Source organism: Anabrus simplex, chromosome 13, assembly GCF_040414725.1.
Source record: "Anabrus simplex isolate iqAnaSimp1 chromosome 13, ASM4041472v1, whole genome shotgun sequence".
Classification (NCBI taxonomy): Eukaryota; Metazoa; Arthropoda; class Insecta; order Orthoptera; family Tettigoniidae; genus Anabrus; species Anabrus simplex.
Window position 1 is genome coordinate 19,440,943 of NC_090277.1, and position 21,768 is coordinate 19,462,710.

General features: G+C 41.5%; 1 protein-coding gene across 15 annotated transcripts in view; it reads right to left on the reverse strand.

Annotated features, from left to right (window-relative positions):
- Positions 1-21,768, reverse strand: part of Rbfox1 (RNA-binding Fox protein 1) — a 526,123-nt gene that overhangs the window by 189,602 nt on the left and 314,753 nt on the right. The window contains exon 1 of one of the 15 annotated variants that reach the window (XM_067157321.2): positions 14,709-14,773. The exons of the other annotated variants lie outside the window; for them this stretch is intronic. The gene's annotated coding sequence lies outside the window, so the exon portion shown is untranslated. Of the gene's footprint in view, positions 1-14,708; positions 14,774-21,768 lie in introns of those variants that run through there. 15 annotated transcript variants of the gene reach the window in all.

Here is a 21,768-nt window from a genome sequence, read left to right on the forward strand (position 1 = left end):
AAACATTTAAAAGAAGTATGAAGAAAGCTGTCTCTTCAGGCTTAACTAAAGACCAAGCCTTGCTCCAACTCTTAAACAACTACAGAACTCTACCCGGCGCTGATAATATCACTCCTGCACAGAAGCTCCATGGACGACCTCACAGAACTTTACTTTCTCTGTTACAGCCTCTTCCGGCCCAGCATAAGACCTCACCAACGAAGTTCTCCCTCAACGCCAAGGTCTACACCAGGACATTCAAATCCAACCCACTCTGGATACCTGGAGTCATCTGCAGATCTTTGGGTCATCGTCTCTACGAGATACAGACTACGGAGGAACGTATCTGCCGCCATCAAGATCAGATACGTCTGCGCTACCGCCCCTGTCCAGCTATTGATGCTATTGCTAAACCAGATAAATCTATTGCTGAACGCGCTTTAGATCATTTAATAACAATGGGTTCCTTTCAGGACGAGACAGCGCCACTCCGCCCAGTTCCAGCTCCGGACAATACAACAGAGATATCAGCAGCTCCGCCCCAGCATCGCAGTCGCCGCCAGCGCCGCCGCCGTTTCACGCCGTACCGGCGCATTTAGGAGGGGAGGGTGTTGTATGTCCGGCGCTCCCTTCTCGCTCCGCCAGCCAGCTGCACGCGCGCCTGTGTATCATTCTGCTAGCTTCGACGCGCAGCCCTCAGTGCGCGTGCCTGACCATCGAGTGTACTATAAATAGGAGCTCCCTGCCTGCTCACTTGCCCACTTGCCCCGGTGTCCAGCTCCAGAATACACCCTACGTCGAGCACGGAGGCTACTCCTCTTGAAAATGTGCTTCGACCAGGTGGACTGAATTTCTGGCAGTACGAGGTTTCACCTCTGGTCACCGCTCCCTTACCTGTTTCCGCTGCCTATGTTCCGTAATTCTTTTACAAGCCATTTTCATTCCCTAACTTATGCAAGCTCCCTTAGTTTCGCTAGGTGGAATTTCTTCAATCAATTGAACTTGCTTTTTAGGAATTCAGGCACTTCAACAAACAAGGACTCTCATGAACATTTATGTTAGTGTGCCAGATAGTTCTCGACTATCAACGTGTCAATTCATAAAACTATCTTTTCAAGATAGAAGTGTATATAAAGACTGCAAACCTGTACATATTGTATAAAGACAGACTTTTCTCAAGATTCAATATTCCTTTTTGCTTCAAAATAAATTTCAGTTATTTGTGTAAATATCATAAAGTGAAGCAAATAAAGTTGTGTTCTGTAAACTTTAACCTTGGTTACAACAATTATTATTATTATTATTATTATAGATGTTCTGGACCCCACAGCAAGATGCAAGACCGCTACTTGGCGGTAACTTACACCCGCTGCCATTGTCATTGTTGACAATGTGACCAGCACCATCGTCGCGCGTAGGCAAATGTGCGGGATTTCTGGCGATACGAATGACATACTTCCGTGCATTATTGACCTTATTATAGAGGTGAACGGACGGTCAATCTCTTTCCTATCGTTTATTTCAAATTAGTTTAAATTTTTATTTATATGCCAGCAGAATCTACTGTAATCTAAGAACGTTCTCCGAAGGAAAAGATGGTTCTTGAAAATGAACCCAGGAAAGGTTAGAAATGATCGGTTTATGATCAGAATAAGTTCATCGAAAATCTACAGCCTGTTTCCAGTCATTCGACAGGGTCAGGAATGGAATGAATAAAGCCCCCCGTCTAGCGGCGACAATAGGAATTGTTCCGGCTGCCGAAGCCTGTCGCACTTCTGTGGGGCAATGATTAATAAATGACAAATGAAATGAACTGATATTGGACAGTGTTGCTGGAGTGAATGATGACAGGGAAAACCGGAGTATTCGGAGAAAAACCTGTCCCGCCTCCTTTTTGTCCAGCACGAATGTCACATGGAGTGACCGGGATTTAAACCACGGAACCCAGCTGTGAGAGGCCGGCGCGCTGCTGCCTGAGCAACGGAGGCTCCTTGTAAGTACATTGCGAACAGTAAAATCAATTGGTCTCCCCTCCTTTTACACCCCACCGCCGTTAAGTTTATTTAGCCCCCCCCCAAAAAAGAATGAAAAGATGGCGTGCTTCTTTATGTTTAAAGGAGATTCCAAACACCAATGTGGTCACGTCTATTACCTTCAGTTTTGAGATATAAGTATACCCATACAAATAATTAACTTTTTTCACTTCCTTTCAAACTCCTCCCCCTCCCCCTAAGTGAATTTTCCGGCAAAAAATACTTGTTTCTTTAATAGTAAAGGGTTTTCTAAATACCAAATATCACGACTCTAACTTCTTCAGTTTTAGATTTATGTGTCCTCACGAAAGGAATTCAATTCCTCTTCACTCCCCCCCCCCCACACACCCCAAGATGGTTTCCCCCCAAAAACGCGTTTTCCTTTGTTTTAAAAGGAGATCCAAATACCAATTTTCACGTCTGTAACAATTTTAGTTTTTATTAGCTTATGTATTCTCATAGAAATAAGTCAATTAATTTTTCTATTCTTTAACCCCCCCCCCCCCTCATTGGATTTTCCGAGAATACGTGTTTCTTTACTTTTAAAGCAGATTCCAAATATCACATTTCACGTCTGTAACATCTTCATTTTTGAGATATCAGTAGCCTAATTAAAAGAATTCAACACCATTTTCAGTCATTATTAACTACCCCCTCCACCCAAGTGGCATTTCCGAAAACAAAAAATACATGTTTCTTTATTTTTAAAGGAGATTCTAAGTACAAATTATTACATCTATAAACTTTAGAAGTTTTGATATATAGATATACTCATTTTAAAAATTCACCCCCTTTTCACCCCCTATTAATTGGATATTCCAGAAACCAAAAAATACGTGTTTCTTTATTTTTAAAGGAGATCTCAAACGCCAATTTTCAGGTCTGTAATATCTTCATGTTCTGAAATATAAGTAGCCTCATTTAAGGCATTCAACCCCTTTTTCACCCTTTTCCACCCTTCCTATTGGGATTTTCCGAAAACAAAATAATACGTGTTTCCTTATTTTTAAAGGATATGCTAAAGACCAATTTTTACATCTATAAACTTTAAAAGTTTTGAGATATAGATACACTCATTTTAAAAATTCACCCCCCTTTTCACCCCCATTAATTGGATTTTCCGAAAACAAAAATATACACGTTTCTTTATTTTTAAAGGAGCTCCCAGACACCAATTTTTAGGTCTGTAATATCTTCATTTTCTGAGATATAAGTATCCTCATTAAATTCACTCAAACAATTTTGCAGCCCTTTTCACCCTGCCTATTGCGATTTTCGGAAAACAAAAAAAAATACGTGTTTCTTTATTTTCAATGAAGATTCTAAATACCAATTTTTACATCTGTAAACTTTCAAAGTTTTGAGATATAGATACACTAATTTTAAAATTCACCCCCATTTCACCCTCCCATTAATTGGATTTTCCAAAAAGAAAAAATACGTGTTTCTTTATTTTTAAAAGAGATCAAAAGTACCAATTTTCAGGTCTGTAATATGTTCAGTTTCTGAGATATAAGTACCGGTATCCTCATTAAAGGCATTCAACCAATATTTCACCCTTTTTCACCCCTCCCATTGGAATTTTCCGAAAACAAAAAAATACGTGTTTCCTTATTTTTAAAGAAGATTCTAAATACCAATTCTTACATCTGTAAACCTTTAAAGTGTTGAGATATAGATACACTCATTTTAAAATTTCACCCCCTTTTTCACCCCCTTAGAGACGGAATATCCAAAAATCCTCTCTTAGCGAGCACCTACATCTTATTATGAATGTATCCTCAAAATTTCATTTCTTTATGTCAAGTAGTTTTGGCTCGGCGATGATGAATCAGTCAGTCAGTCAGGACAAGTTACTTTATATATATATAGATGGTAGTTGTTGGCGAAGATTTCTCACACACGCAACGTTGATTTTATTTTCCCCTTTTGATGTTACTTCGCCATGTTAAACTACCTCCATTTGTATACGGAAGTGGAAGCAGCCCGTTGCTTTCTACTTCAGTAACAGTGGGATGTCATCAGTGTACCTAAGCAAGCTCATCCTGGAGGTGCTCAGTGCTTGTTTTGATGCTGGAGCCAATGTCATGGCTACGGTGTGTGATCTTGGTTCCAGCAGCAGAGCAGCACTGAATGAGCTCACGAGAAAGAACATGTTATCAACTGATGATCCGGTTTTCTCCTTCCGAGGCAAGAACATTGTTACCATTTTTGATCCTCCCCATCTCCGTAAGTGTGCTCGGAACAGTCTCTTGAAATATGATGCGAAAATTGTTGTCACGACTACCAGTTTGCAGTTTTAAGGTGTAGCAAGCTGGAAGCACATAGAGGCAGTATATGAGGATGCACTCAAGAAACTGACCGATACACACATAGCACCTGATTCCCGTGCGAAGATGAATGTCAAGCATTGCTGCCCAAGTTCTCAGTAACACTGTTGGTTTGTGCCTTGCCAAATGGAGTTCGAAATGCTGAGCTATTTCTCATGAAATTGTAAATGTACAGGCTGTAGAAAATTACTCCTGACGATCAATATTTAATGTCCAGTTTAATTCATTGACATTATTTATTTCAGGCCTATTGGCATCGGATGGCCTTGCGAGCGCACAATACTGCAAACTTGTTGATGACTTAATGGACTCCTTCAATGGAGGTTTCCCGTATCCTATGAGTGAGTACAATTGTAGCATATTTCTTATAATAGGAAAGAGCAAGTATACGTAGGTAACAGAAAGTTACTAATAATTGTCACATATTACTGGCTTGGTTTATCTTGTACTTTTTTTTACAGACGGAGCTTCACTCAAAGTGCGATTGGAAGTTAACAGTCCACATTGCTACATGTGGGAAGAGGCCGTAAAATGTTTGGACTCTTTGATTTTTATAGTACCTTCCAGGGTTGTAGGTCAGTCTCCAAAAGAGAAGAAAATGCCCTTCCAGCATGATTGGATTACATCCATTAAGGTTAGCGCAGGATAGAGTGGCATGTAGAGCTGCATCAAACCAGTCTATGGACTGATGGCTCAAACAACAACAACAACAAGGCTATGAAGCTTTTATGGACAAATATCAAGTCTTTCAACCGCACCTGTGAGAACCTGGCTGCTAAGGTTCGCTATTTGCAGCTGAGGTATCTCTTGAAAATGTGTTTGGGTTAATTCGATCACATTGTGGTTGCAATGATCATCCCACAATGTGGCAGTTTGTAGATGCCCTGAAGACCTACATCATCAATGGTTTGGCATTTGGAGACATCCTGCGAGGTTCCAACTGCATGATCGATGATGCAGAGCTTCTGTCCAATTTACGACAGTTCCTTTGTGGTGGGCATGAACCTAATGTGCCTGAAGGTAACAATATACCTACTTCCAAGCCTGTGGATGATATAATGCCTATCACTGTTGATTCTGATGAGGCCAGATATCCAGGTGACAGCGTTGTGCGCTCTACAGCCTATGTTAGTGGCTATATTGCAAAGAGGCTCTGGGACCTTGGCCCTGCGAGAGTTGCAGGTCTGTTTTGTGTTGTGCTGACACAGATCTTTTTCTGTATGAAGTCATTGACTCTCGAAAGAAGGGCCCCAATCAAAGACGCTTGACATATCCCTCGGAAAGTCTTATTTCTGCTGTTGCTTGGGGCGTGGCCCTCGTTGAGAAAATACTTGATGCAGATCGAAAGATGGCAGATTTGATTAAAACCCTAGCAGGGAATTTGGAAAGAGAGATTGAATTTTCTTGGCTTCACAATGTTGGTTGTGGCCATGGCAATATTTTACTGCAGAAGTTTCTCAGAGTCCTTTGCTTCATCTGTGTAACTTGGTGGTGCACCAAGTATAATAGGGAAGTCAAAGAATCTGCTAAACTTCAGCGTAAACTAAAAAAACTCAATGTGTTATAAGCTTCAGTGGTTCCGTATCTTCTAGGTAGGCTATCTGTCTTGGTCTGACACTAGAAGTTCTAGTTTTTTATAATGCACTAGAGTCCCGTAAATCCGAAAGTCCGGTTAATACGAACTGAAATATTCATTTTTTTAAAATATCCTTATTGAAATGAAAAAACACATTATAGAATGAAGATTTACTTGCATTTTATTAGTCATATTTTACAAGAATAACTTAATGGAAACAGAATTAATCATCATAAACCATCAATCACTGGTCGTGTATCTTTACAAAGTGTGTTAGTTTATTTTGCAGTAGTGATTGGAACCTACTCGAAGATGCAGTGTTAAACCAGCGTCTCATAAACATCACATCAGTAAACGCTAAAGAATGTACATTTCAAATTACAGTATGTACTCTACTGTATTGTAGAAATTATTTTCCTCAGACGGCTGAGGCGCTGACCTTCTGACCCCAACTTGGCATGTTCGATCCTAGCTCAGTCCCGTGGTATTTGAAGATGTTCAAATACGTCAGCCTCGTGTAAGTAGATTTACTGGCACGTAAAAGAACTCCTGCGGAAGAAAATCCCGGCACCCAGGCGTCTCCGAAAACCGTAAAAGTTGTTAGCGGGATGTAAAAACAATAAGGCCCGGTTTCATCAACACATGTTAGTACTTAACAAGGTGTTAAATCATTTTACCATACGATTTAAGAAAATGTGCGTTTCATCAACAACTGTTAACATTAACAATTGTATTAAAGTATTAAAGTTAACATCAGCCATTTCCAATGTTAAATGGCTAACATTAGCATTTAGCAACCTGTTCCAAAATGGCTGCTGTGAATCTCGCTTTCGATGCGGAATTGCTCTATTTAGATCTTTTACAAAACAATCCTGATCGAAGAAGAGTTCAGCGACGTAATGACTTTGAAAGTTTGACGGATGCGGAACTTCTTCATAGATACAGGTTATCGAAAATAATCGTTGCTAAGGTTGTTGACAAAATCGAGTGAGGTTAGAATATCCTACGAAGAGAAACTTACCTCTTTTTACAATGTTGCAGGTACTGATAATATTACGATTTTTTGCTACTGGTTCTTTTCACATAATGGTCGAAGACAATGCTGGAATTTCTAAATCCACTGTTAGTAGAGTTGTTTGTCGAGTGTCTGCAGCAATAGCATCCATGAGGAGGAGGTATATAACATTCCCTTCAGTAGAAGAGCGTAAGTAAATTACCTGCGACTTCTATGAAATAAGCCGTTTTCCTGGTGTTTGTTCTAGGTGAAATAGATTGCACACACGTAAGAATCCAATCACCTGCAGGCAATTGGGCCGAAATATATAGTAATCGGAAGGGATATTTCTCTGTTAATGTTAATGTTCAGGTGATTAGTGAGCCTAACCTCCAAATCAGGGATATACTTGCTAGGTGGTCTGGTTCTGCACACGACAAATCAAAATTTAATAACTCCCATATCGGTGCACAGTTTGAAGTAGGACAATTAACGAAGTGATTTTGTTAGGTGACAGTGGATACCCGCTAAAAAAGTATCTGTTAACCCCATTGAAACCCTCGTGGACTTTCTCCCACGCCTCGTCTTTTTCTTTTATCGTCAAGCCATCTGTGCGCTTGCATTCATATATATTTACTAACTAATATACTAATATATATTTACTAACTAATTCAATTAACAACACTTTTTCGAAGGAGGAAAAATTATAACTACGATTCCGTTTCACTTCACGCGCTATATTTAACAGCTGTACTCAAACAAAAGCGCATCGGAGCGCGCTGTAAAACAGCATGTTCGTACCACTGCCTCCTTGGTTCGCAATTTTGGGAGAGTTAACAGTCGATTAGTTAACATTTCACAAGAAAAGTTTGATGAAACGCAAGAAACCTAACAAGATTTTTAACTCCGTATTAACTAACTACTTGTTAGTATATATTTAACATGTGTTGATGAAACCGGGCCGAAGATTATTACTAGAAAATATTTTCCAGTTAATCCGAAAGTTTCGAACAGACTCCGGTCGCAATTAGTTTGGATTAACGAGACTGTACTGTATATGTATTTCACCATGGGATGCTCCTGAAGATTGTTTATACTAGGAATTCATATTTTGGAGCGTTCAATTTCAGAGAAATACACTTCCCTTACAGTTCCACACCCTCTTTTAGTGGTTAAATGAGTGGTGGTGGTGGCAGTGATTACTTTTTCAGGTAAGTAATTTAATTAAAAGGAACCATTAAAGTGAAGTAATACACTGAAGTGATATCTTCCTCTCTTTGATACTGTTCTTACAGTTCCTTCATGGCTACAGATGTATTCAAAACACAAAAGAAGCCAGCAGCTTTATGTGACTGGTGATATGATCACACCCTTGAGACCTCGAGTTCTTCTTGGTATCCAAACCCGAGTAACATGACTTTCCCTGTTCACTGAACACAGTTACAGTCATGTGATTTGGCTGTAACAACCCTGTGTGAAGTGAATGACCTATAGAAGTGGTACTATGAATATTATTATTTCCCACCTGTGTGAATTTTGTGCAGGATTATCGTGCATTAATCAAACTGATCATTGTAAGTGTCAAAATTGCCATGTGGTATGTCGGTGATGCGTGAAATTCTCTTTCTGATACTTTCGAAAAATGTTCACATTAATATCAAACGTTAAACTTTTACTTGCCCTGCAAATTGTCATATATTGTGCACTAACTGTTGTGCTGAAGATGCGTACTGATGTACTATATTCAAGACATTGTTTACAACATCACAAAATTCACCTAAATATACTTATAAACGTACCTACTGAATGGAACTGCAGTTACAGATAGGCTTCTATTTCACAGTCTTCTATGCTTGTTGTGGAATTTTTTCTGTGCTTAATGTTAAAATTGTGAATGTGATACTTCAGGTTAATATTTTTTTCTACATTGCTGGTCACGTTTTATTTCTGTGGTTTATAGTAGTAATAATACACTTCTGTCTCCTTATTTTGTTTGTATCATTATTTGCCAGTCCTGAAATCCTGTATTTCCTGTTTGAGCACACCTCAAGGGCTGGAAGTGGAATGATTCTATAATAATGTATTTCTATACATTTCATGTATCAGTGCATTTAATTCTGTTATTTTTATTTTCAAATGGTACTTGGATATTGATGTGATACCCCATTCTCTTGCATATGGATATGCTTTGCTCTGCTGTCTTGGTTTTGAAGGGATTTCTTATTTGTTATAGTATCAGCTTTGTGTTAATGCGTCATTCATCTTAGTTAAAGCTGCTTTGAGGTGTGAGGTTATGTTCTCAATAAAATAGTATGCCATACGAACTAGGGGTATCAGATCATTATTTACAACATAGTAAATACTTGAAAATAAAAATAGGGAGGGGGGCTATAAGCATAACCGGTTGTGCCTCACTGCGCCGGATGTTACTTCTCTGCGCTATCTGTTATAGTAATACTAAGGTATTGCACAGAATCACGGCCGACTGGATCCCTCGCTGCGCTCCTTATACCGGCCTTGACAATCGGGTCCACGCACTGTAATCGGACTAGTTACACGGCTCGACACGTGGCGCTGGCGACCGACCTATTCGCGGTAGAAATGCATGCTTCTTTATGGAAAATATATTGACTTTGATTGACGATTTATCGTAATTTAGAGTTATGGAGAATGTTACATAGGTTAATACTATTAAAATGATTAATCCTAAAGGCTACTTTCATTGATATGTGCCAAAACAACGTCGTGAAATGAAACTGCGGAGGATGTAGTAGTCCAACTGACGCTCCTTAATTATGAGGAATAATAGTAATTGTTTTTATTATCATGGCATTTAGATACATAGCAGAACTTACCACAATACTTTTGTCTTCTGATGTTAATATTGAGATTAAGAGTCATTGTTCAATTAGAGTTTTAAAATTCTTCAAGCGCTGCTCTCAGGAAGGGGGCTGGACAAAACACAAAAGTCTTACTTTTTCCATACGGTATTCTTTGTATGCATAACCTAAATATTTTGACCTAAACATGTTTAAATTTTAATTTCAATATATATAGTTTCAGATTACATTTCATTCATACCTTCCACTAGAATATTAAATACCGGGCAAGTTAGCCGTGCTAAATTCAGACAGTAATTTTTACTTGAAATGCAGTAGGGTGGAACAAGTTGGCCGCGCGGCGTGCAGCTGTGAGCTTGCATCCGGGAAATAGTGGGTTCGGACCCCACTGTCCGCAGCCCTGGAGATGGTTTTCCGTTGTTTCCCATCAGGCTGTACCTTAATTAAGGCCACGGCCGGTTCCTTCGCACTGCTAGCCCTTTCTTATTCCACCAGCGTCATAAGACCTATCTGTGTCGGTGCGACGTAAAACAAATAGCGAAAAAGAAGAGGAATTTTAAATAAAATTCAGTGAGAGAAAAGTATTTTCAGTAAATAAGTTGTAAACTGTTCTCTGCTCGATGATGGTGATGCTTGTTGTCTAAAGGGGCCTAACATCTAGGTCATCGGCCCCATTGCTCAGGTAACAACACTTCATACATTGGCCTTATCGTCATAGCAGTAGGGATTCTTACTTGTCAATGTTTAAATGTTAAAGTTCAGATTATCTTGAATAAAAATGTGTTGCTGTGCTGTCATATGGCAAATACGACACCGCCTAAAGTATTATTCTATGGGAGAAAACTAATGGGTAAAAATTCCTGATCAGCGTGATTGGCTGCCACTCCCGGACGCCCGGGTTCGATTCCTGGCCCTGCTACGAAATTTCAAAAGTGGTACGAAGGCTGGAACGGGGTCCACTCAGTCTTGGGAGGTCAACTGTGTAGAGGGGGGTATCGATTCGCACCTCAGACATCCTCGAAGTGCTTTTCCATAGTTTCCCACTTCTGTTCCAAGCAAATGCCGGGATGGTAACTAACTTAAGGCCACGGCTGCTTCCTTCCCTCTTCCTTGCCTATGCCTTCCAATATTCCCATCCCCAACACAAGGCCCCTGTTCAGCACAGAAGTTGCGGCCGCCTTGGCGAGGTATTGGTCATCCTTCCCAGTTGTATCCCCGACCCGCAGTCTCACGCTCCAGGACACTACCCTTGAAGTGGTAGAGGTGGGATCCCTCACTGAGTCCGAGAGAAAAGCCAACCCTGGAGGGGTAAACAGAGTAAATAAGAAAGAAAGAAAGAAAGAAAGAAAGAAAGAAAGAAAGAAAGAAAGAAAGAAAGAAAGAACGAAGGTAAATACCCGAAATAGAAACGGAAAACTAAGAAGAGAGTGCTACCTGCTTTTAGCCACTCCGTAGTTTTGTCCTGGTCTACAGACAATTCGTGAAATGATAGTGTCCCTTTGCTCTTTTTTTCCTGTTCGGAATACAAAAAAGGCACACAGCAACATATATATTCGAATATTTCCTAACACAGTTAAAGAAAAGCAAATCACCACACCATTAAAAAACGAATTAGCGCATAAATTAAAATCCTTGTTCAGGACGAAGTTACAGCAAGAAATCACTTTGTTCTTGTTTCCATAAAATTTCTGCTCGAAGTACGAAAAGGTGCACAAGAATGTCACAAATTCCAAGATTTGTAAACACAATTTTAAAAAAATATTATTACCACACTACACAATAAAAAATAAACTCACTAGCGCATAACTATTAGATCTCAATATCAAGCAAACAAGCACCTCATTGTGAACACATTGCCAACAGTTACGACAGAAAGACCATATAAATAAAACTGGAAATGCGACAATTTGCGATGTACAGCTTCCTGTCACTGGGTAGTAGGCCAGCGCTCCAGCGGCATTACGGTGAAACTTTCCAATTACAGCTTTATGCTGGGCTTCACAAGCGATTGTCAAGGCCGGTAAGGAGCTAGTATAATAATTATAATTTCGTGTGGCTATTTCTAGCCGATTGCAGCCCTTGTAAGGCAGACCCTCCGATGAGGGTGGGCGGCATCTGCCGTGTGTAGGTAACTGCGTGTTATTGTGGTGGAGGATAGTGTTATGTGTGGTGTGCGAGTTGCAGGAATGTTGGAGACAGCACAAACACCCAGCCCCCGGGCCATTGGAATGAACCAATCAATCAAGGTTAAAATCCTCGACCCGGCCGGGAATCGAACCCGGGACCCTCTGAACCGAAGGCCAGTACGCTGACCATTCAGCCAACGAGTCGGACAAGGAGCTAGTTAGAGCGGCCCATCAAGTCGGCCGTGACAGAATGCACACTGTGGCGCTATCTCTGATGAGAGACTAAAACTACTAGCGCCAAGTGGCTTGGTACCGAAATTTATCATTGAGTTTCATCTCTATTCAATTCTATCCTCTTTGGTTCGTAGGTACATCACTTCTGTCAACGGAGTGAGAGGTAGAGGACGGTATCCTCCGGCAACACATTACGACAACTCTAAAACCTTCAAGTTTTCCGCTCTTCGTACAGAACACCAACAATGTGTCCCCGTGCCAGCAATATGTAGAGAAAGCTTTCGACACTGTCTGACACGAGAACCTAATAGTTCCCACCTACTTAGTCAAAATTATTCAGTCATGTTTGACTCACAGAAGATTTTACGTCTCCTGTGAAGGGGAGAAATCCACCCCTCGGGCCCTCCGAGCCGGAGTCCCAAAGGGCGGAGTTCTTTTCCCTGCATTATGTGTGATCTTCCAAACCCATCAAGGAGTGGATGTATCCCTCTCAGAGGAGAAATGACTATGCCACTAGAGCGCTGCACGTCCGGAACAAGTTGAAAATAACCCCCACCAAAACAAAGGCTATTGTTTTCAACAAGTGCCGGCCTAACCTTGGTCATCTAACTATTAACAACGTCCCACTGTTGGTGTAACAAAGATTATTGAACAGGCTTTACAGAAGCGATGGCAAGGGTGGCAGCCCTGAGACCTCTGCTGTATAACAGGTTCATTACGAGAAACCTTAATCTAGCATGTGTCAGGTATCCTGCAGTATGGTTGTGAGGCGTGCAACTACATTCCGAAAACTCACCTTTCAAAATGAAATACTACGAAAAATGGCAAGAGCACCAATCCTGAGATCTAATAAAAAGATACGAACCGAACTTCGCTTTCCGCTTATTAGATCTCAAATAAAGAAAATAGTTCAGATGACCAAGTCGAGAATCCTCCTCAGTCAGTCTACCGACCCAGCCATCCTACTTTTAAAACGGGTCGTAAGAACTAAGCAGCCGAACATCGCCGCGCTTGGCTCACTTACGTTCTGTTTTAATTGGTTACCTTCACACTTTTCAACCTATTCCAAATGAAAACACTGTCACTAAAATTTAACCCCCCCCCCCCGGAAAATGCCCTTTGTTAAGAAGCGAAGCCCCCCCACTCTTCTTCTTCTTCTTCTCCTCCTCCTCAAAAATCGAAATAGATTTTTAAGTTTTAGAGACATGTTCTCCGCCAGTGTACGTGTACCGACTCATCGGAATTTCGCGGGAACCCGAACTACGGCGGCTCAAAGACATCGACGTTAAGGACACCTTGTTCCTCGGGTTCTTCAAGCAGGTTTGCTTAAATGAAGTGGGGTTTTAACAAAACACACTTTTCACATATCGGTAATTTTCATTGCATCGTAGTGCACTAGGTGTACGTGTTGTACATTCAGGTCGATAATCGAATTAGGTTCCTTCATGAACTTGAAAAAACCTGACAAACTGATCCGTCACAAAGCCGTAATAATATCAAGGGCATCACTTAAGCAGAGGATCAGAAGTAAATAAAGAGATCATTTACACCAAATGTAACCCGCTAAAGGGAAGTAAAGAAATAAGATTAATTTCCTCACAAAGAGGAAGAGATGCTGTGAATTCGTGCATTATGGTACAATGCTCGTAAGTCAACTACGGCGAAGAAACCGCGCAGCCAAATCGCTCGGTATTGGGTTTAATAAACTTTAGTAATTTAACTTCGCGGTTTTACAACTGTCCGTCTGTCCGCCCTCCCAAACGAAATCACGTTTAAATTGTTCGGCAGAATTTCACCAAGTTTGGCACAAACAATGTCACAGGGGTAATACAAAAAAACAAAAGCCCCGAAGGGCCATGGCCTACCAAGCGACTGCTGCTCAGCCCGAAGGCCTGCAGATTACGAGGTGTCGTGTCGTCAGCACGACGAATCCTCTCGGCCATTATTCTTGGCTTCCTAGACCGGGGCCGCTATCTCACCATCAGATAGCTCCTCAATTGTAATCACGTAGGCTGAGTGGACCTCGAACCAGCAGTCAGATCAGATCCAGGTAAAAATCCCTGTCCTGGCCGGGAATCCAACCCGGGGCCTCCGGGTAAGAGGCAAGCACGCTACCCCTACACTGCGGGGCACAGACGTAATACAGTATTTCGAAATATTGACTTTAAAACATATTATTTGCAAAAAGTCACGTAAGAGCTGTTCTTTCTTGCCCAGTCACACCTGAACTGGTTGAGACTCGGCCTGTTAAACCGTTTTCAAATGGCGGCCATTACTGAACTTGCACATGCCTTATCGCTAAGTACACTGGACAAATGATCAGTCGTATCACGAAACAAAGTTCAGCATGTCGAATTCAATACGTTTTCTCCTAGAAACTACACATTTACAATCGCATTACACCGCATCTTCTTCTTCTGCTGCTGAACTGCACAAAACTAATCCGTCCGACGAAAGAAGCAGCCGGGATAAGAATGAAGATGTTCTGCTCCAACATGGAGGTAGAAGAAGGCCAAGGTCATGTGGAATGACGCGTCCCATTTCCCGTTACATACTCGTGAAAAGTGATCAAAATATAAGAAGCGTTTTACGTTACCTTGTATGAAGTGTAGCTGGAATCTTAAATCCTTTGTTCACTCACACGTCATTACGAAAGGCGAGGTCAGCGCGCGACTGCCTGGAAAGTGAAACTAAAGCAATGGTCCACTACGTCTGGCAGGCAGGTGCTTGGGGAGGGGAGAAACTCGTTCCTGGTTCGGAGTTATAGGCAGGGGCAAGGCTGGTTGGAATTCTTCAGCAAAAAACTGGCCGGCGCCGTGAGGTCCTCCTCCAACGAGAAGGAACTTCTTACAAGGGAGTAATAAATATCACCCAATATTCGGAAATCATGTAAGGATGTTAGGTCGCTGGTACAAGGTCCGTCCTATTGTAGCACTGTGGCTGTAGACAATACCATCTCAGATTTCTTCAGTGTCCTGACGTAGTAAGCTGCATATTACAATCATCGTATGGCCTTAGCTACCCCGTGTTAAACAAGTATGTAATTTTCACCGTCTATTCCAAGTACGTCTGCTAGTACGAGAGATTTCATTGCATTTCACTGACGACAAGTCTCCTAGCCAGCTTGCAGAAATGATTGAAGAAGAAAATGTTAGCTTAGAGACTGGATTAGAGTCCAAAATAATAATGGAGCAGATCACAGGCCAGTTCAGAGATGGTGAACGAGTTTGTGTAACTTGGATCGACAATCAATGACATAGCGGACCGAGAGAAAGACTCTAGAAGAGTTTTGTAAAAAAAAACATGAAAACCTGGCGTAACCGAGCAACAGCAAACATACACCTGGTGTTCTCTGTCTTCTCATATGGCTGTGAGACAAGCGCACTGCTGACTCTGAAATGTGGTGCAGGAACCAACGTGCCATCATCGAGGAACTGATTGCTAAACACCTTGTATTCCTTAAATATAGCCAAACTCTGAGGCAGATTGTGTCATGAAAGAGAAAGTGGAGGGCAGGAAGGCGCTCGTGTCAGTCATCACGCGTCTAGCATCACCGGCAAGAGATGGTTCAGGGGTCAGCGAGTGCAATCGCATTTCGAACATGTAATACCTAGGATCGCACAGTAATGAGCTCAACGAACAACGACGAAGTCAATTTCTTCTGAGAGTTGCCCGTGCACAAGTATTACAAAAGTTACCAGCAACAGAGAATCATAACACTGCCGAGTGTTTCAACTTGACATTTGTAAGAATGGTAGGATATCGTACACGATTGGAACTAAGGTTACTCAATGAAATTGACGGAATGGTCGATGTATTCCACTAGCGAAATTAATACTGTAATTGGAAATTGAAGGTCTCCTCGAAAGTATAGTACGCGAACCTTTTCTTGGTACCAAAATCCGATTCAGCACTACGGAGCTCAGGTATCAAGAAAAGGTTCGCGTACTATATATATACTATACAGTGACTTCTTTCCCAGCTGATTTGTATAAAAATCGAGAACTGAGGCTATCAGCGGAAGGGTAGGCTGGATCTTCGAATAACGCTATATGACGCGTAGTGACTTGTGTCTCTCATACTGCCACAGCCTCCGTATCCATCAAGAAATGGCAACAGGCGGTCTGGAGTTAACATGTGACCTCGCCTGCTGAACACTGCTGAAATCTCCACGCCACTACTCAGAAATCTTTTTTGACATCCTGTCGGGGAATCCAACGCACGTCCTTCCGGGTGAGCTCTCTAGGACACTGACCACCGCAATGCGAGATAAGCGCACAGGCAGCACTGCTCTTATCTCTGAGCAGAGCCGTCAAGGTCCCAGTCTACCGGTTTCTTTGTAACAAGAATACCACACGGAAACAGTGAAGGTATCGAGAAAAGAAACTGAAGAGCGTCGGGGTACGGAAAGAACAACAGTTGATCAAGGGAGATCGCAGAGTGGAAACAAGGTCGCCAACCCACATCGAGATCCTTTCAGTCGTCTCATACGATAGACAGGGGATTCCGCTGGTTCGATCCTGGCTCAGTGCAATGGTATCTGAAATGGATCAAACACGCCAGCGTCGTATCGGTAGATTTACTGGCACATAAAAGAACTCCAGCACGTCGGCGCCCATAACGTTGTTATTATGCTTAATACAGAGGAAGAACTCTTTCATTCCAACAGTATGATTTTTGAAGGTATAGAAGTCCCACCTCTGGTAAACGATATTCAATGACTAGTCTGAATAACAAGATATCGTGATCACAGCGACTGGCCGACATTCAAACCACCTGGTAATCACTGCCAATCGCTGTTCCCTGGGCCAAGCGATCATAACAATGCGTGCCGATGATTACGATTACGTGATTAATCTCAAAATCTATATATATAAAATAAGAGTTTTGTCTGTACATTGCTCAGAATTTAAAAATAATGGCACTTTTTACTTTTCCGTAATTTCTGTCTGTCTGTCTGTCTGTCTGTCTGTCTGTCTGTATGTATGTACACGCATCACGAGAAAACGGTTGAAGAGAATTTAATGAAAATCGGTATGTGAAGTCGGGGGGTGAGCCTCTACAATCTAGGCTATAGATCATTTTACTCACGCTGAGTGAAATGGTAGTTTAGGGGAAGGCCTAAAATTGAAGTCTCAGCTATTTATGTTATTAGTGGTCTAATGAAAATCGGTATGTGAAGTCGGGGGATGAGCATCTACAATCTAGGCTATAAATCATTTTACTCACGCTGAGTGAAATGGTAGTTTAGGGGAAGGCCTAAAATTGAATTCTCAACTATTTATGTTATTAGTGGTCGTATTTTAAAGAAAATGGGTACGCAAAGTTGGGGAATAAGTTGCTACAATCTAGGCTATCAATAATTGTATTCACGCTGAGAAAAATGGTAGTTTACGGGAAGCCTAAAATTTAATTCTCAAATATTGTTGTTATTGGTAGTCCTATCTTGATGAAAATCGGTATGCAAAGTCAGAAAATAAGTCGCTATAGTCTAGGCTGTAAATTATTTTATTCACGCTGAGTGAAATGGTAGTTTAGGGGAAGGCCTAAAATGTAATTCTCAAATATTTCTTATTAGAGGTGTAATCGATGAATGCTACACAACTAAGGTTATATAGTATTAAATTTCCTATTATTCATGTCTAATACATTGTTACCGTACTGGCTATGATCACAAAGATATTCATGAATTTGGATTTTTGTTACTAAGTCCATATCAGCGCCGAGTAACGAGAAATTGGGTAAACAGTAGGCCCTATTTAATGAAAATCGCTACGTAAGTCGTAGAACAAGAAACTACAGTTTACGGTATAAAATATTTTACAAATCACAGAGTCGAAAGAAAACTAAATGTGAAGGCCTACAATATAGAAAGCTCCTAACATTGATCAACAACCTAACATTACATTGACATTGTTTGTTGTGATGTGCTTTGTGTCTTCTGTTGCCCCTCATCTCCGGTAGATAGGACTACTGCTGCGTACATAGTATTTTTTATTTGATTTACGTCGCACCGACATAGATAGGTTTTATGGCGACGATGGGATAGGAAAGGGCTAGGAGTGCCTTAGGCCTTAATTAAGGTACAGGCCCAGCATTTGATTGGTATGAAAGTGGGTAACCACGGAATACCATCTTCAGCGCTGTCGACAATGGGGTTCGAATCCACTATCTCTCGGATGCAAGCTCACAGCTGCGCACCGCTAACCACACGGTCAACTTGCCCAGTCGTACAGAGTGTAACAGCCTGCCTGAATATTGATGGGAAGTAGCTGGGGAGTTAGACAACTTTCTTCTTTGGCATGCCATTCCCCTGGTTTATAAATTTTCTGATACTACTGGTAAGTAACACACTGGATCATCATAGCATTCGGGCTATTCAATCCCTACTCTGAGGCACTGATTGGAATGAACAGTGTGCATAATTAGCGGAATAATGGCAGATGAGTGTTCATGGCAATCTGCGGCCTGGTCATCCCAGCTCTGGAACTTTGGGCTATTAGACTGGCACCGCAATCTAACCGCAGCACTGTTCGGTAAAAGTGATAAAACATGCGGCTTTCCATTTGATCGTGTATTTTATATGATAGCATTGCTTTTAATCGCTACATTCATACTTACGTTTTTGTAATGACTTATGTTGATTTCAGTTAGGAAAACCACAAAGTCAGTCTTTCTGAGAATCCCGTAGCGAAGCACGGGTACATCAGCTAGTATGGTTTATAATTTTAAGGCTTCTTGATAGTGTTACAGAAGGTACGGGTTACTGTTGCGAACTGTTCAACAATCGGAAACCACGCCAGAATAATGTTAACGAATGAGAGTTAGCGGCAGATATCTCAGAAATACTAAGCACAGTGGAACTGCATAAAGCAACAAAATCCTTTTTTTACAAAACATTTAAAGGGTCAAGCCTAACAACAAATATTCACTGTGTTATGGCATTTTCGAAATCTGAAAAACCAGTCTGAACTTCCTGCAAAAATTATTGAATGCCAGTTCCTCTGACTGCCAGTGTATTCGAATGTAGCACCGTGCATTCGCTTCCATTCGCATTTCTCTTTTTCCACAGTCTTCCTAATGTCGGAGACGTTTGTTTTGCAATTCTGGACTGTGCACCATTTTTCACATCTTTTCACAGTTTTTCGCGTTAAAGAGATCCTTGTGTTTATATTTCTGTCCGGATAAGGGTTTACTCATGGTCATGATACAAGGGCGCCCATGCCCGGTGGCAAGGGGGAGGGGGCGGTCCCCCTCCCTACCGTCCCTAGCTCTCAGGGAAAGGAAAACATCGAATGTAGTCAGGTGTTTTTCTTTCAAGAAAATGATTTAAAAGTGGGTATTACGTAGAGGTGGTAGGGGATACCGTAGGTGGTATTCTACCGTCGCCATTCTTCTTCCAAAATATTGAAAATACTACATACCCCAACGTCTAGCGCCCCCACCCCCTACAAAGTATCCTATGGACGCCCATGTCATGATACCACGTTAAAATATATTAAATACAGAACTGAACAGGAGAAAGAACGTGGTGCGTTTGTTACAACAGCTTAACAGAACTCAACTGCAAAGTCCCGGAGCTTTAAACCTAGCAGCAATCCCGGCTCAACCAGGTTTTGCTGTACGCAGAATGTTACGAAACTTGAATATGGCGGTCCCTCAAATAATGTTGCATAATTATTATGAAGAACTCGGTAGTTGATGACTGTGCGGTCTAGTCGACCTCCTGACGCCCATGGGCGACGTGTGCGTGACTATGATTATCATGTGACGGCACACAGCCTACTCCTGTCCAATAACGCCACGAACAACGTCATAAGCCCCCAGTCCATATAGAGACGGAGGATAAATTTGTATACAACCACCTCTTCTACCATGCCAGCCAACATTCTCATGGTAATTTTTTTAATATAAAGGAAGACGTTGAGCGCCAAATATACAGAAGTGCAAGGGCGTGAATTTTGATTTTTTGATTCGTTTGCCATCAACCGAGTCATTACTTCTCCAATTACAATGATACAATAAGAATATATAGCATTACTACTACTACTACTACTACTACTACTAAAGCAATATTTACAGAAAACATACGGAAGGATAGAACATGAAACGAGGGAAGTATTTATTCACTTGAGTAAGATTCTGAGGAACGGTGGGAAGGAATATGAAACACGAAAGAACGTAATACAATATCACCATCGAAGGATGAAGCCTCCGACCGTAGCAAATCCACGTAGAATGGCATTGTATATGCAATATGACAAAAAATGAAATCTAATTTTGGTAAAGAAACGATTGTAATGTTATTTTACATTTAGAAATAGTGTCACAGCACTTGCAACGAGTTGGAATGCGAGAGTTATTTTGAAGTGTGCATGGTGTAATGTATTACCAAAGCAACCTTAAATTACTTTTTTGTGAGCCCTGAAATGAAATGGCGTATGGTTTTTAGTGCCGGGAGTGTCCGAGGACATGTTCGGCTCGCCAGGTACAAGTCTTTTGAGTTGACTCCCGTAGGCGACCTGCGTGTTGTGATGAGGATGGAATGATGATGAAAACGGCACATACACCCAGCCCCCGCGCCAGCGAAATTAACCAAAGATGTTTACAATTCCCGACCCTGCCGGGAATCGAACCCGGGACCCCCGTGACCAAAGGCCAGAACGCTAACCATTTAGCCATGGAGCCGGACTTTGAGAGCCCTATGCTAGGGCATCACTTTCTGATGGTTCTGTACCGCGGTTGAAATTATCCGGGTGTTCACGCCTCTTAGGCGATATTGTTTTAGACGGGCACCATTTTCAGTTCTTTGTTGCATGTGTTTCTGTTTTCTCCTGATGAAACGCGCGTCGAGTGTGTTTATATCCTTTGCTACACGCCATAATCCGAAGAATCATGAATAACTTCAACATACCATTCGATAAGACGTACCAAAATCGAGCAAAGACCATTCTTCCTTCTGACGCCAAGCACAAACCACCATACGCCATTAAAATCCTCGACCACCGCAGGCATCCTAAACGCTCACCATTCATCCAAAGAGGCGCGTGTTTACTCTTCTATTACACTAAACCAATTAGTGTACATTAATGCTATAGTAATTAATACCAAATAAAATTCCACACCACAGGGTCGCAGGAGCCATCCAGCTTCATTTTGGTTTTCGCCGGAGGTTTGAAGCCACGTGTTTCTTGAGACGATCGAACGGGATTCCATCAGCCACTCACCAACATCTGCGACACAGCTGATAGAGGATTCACCGACCGCCATTAACAGCAGGAATCCTCTTCACAAACGGTGAAAGATTTCTGTCTGAAAATTACTCTACCATTCAAACGTAAGTAGCTTAGACACTGACGGTTGCTACAGGAATGTGTTAGATTTTAACATTTATAAAGGCGATCTGCGTCTGCGCTTTTCAACACAACCACGAAAATTATGTACCGTACCTAAGAATATTCTCACCACAAAATATCCATTCGTGAAAACTTGTAATTCGTCACACTGACCGGACGTAGTTGCAATCGTTTTACGGTATGAACACAGTTTAAACAAGTGACCTGTTTTCTCAATATTTGTATATTCGAGATCAAAATTTTAAAATCTAAAACACTCTTAGCCTAGGAACGTTTCCACTATAAAATATATATTCGTGA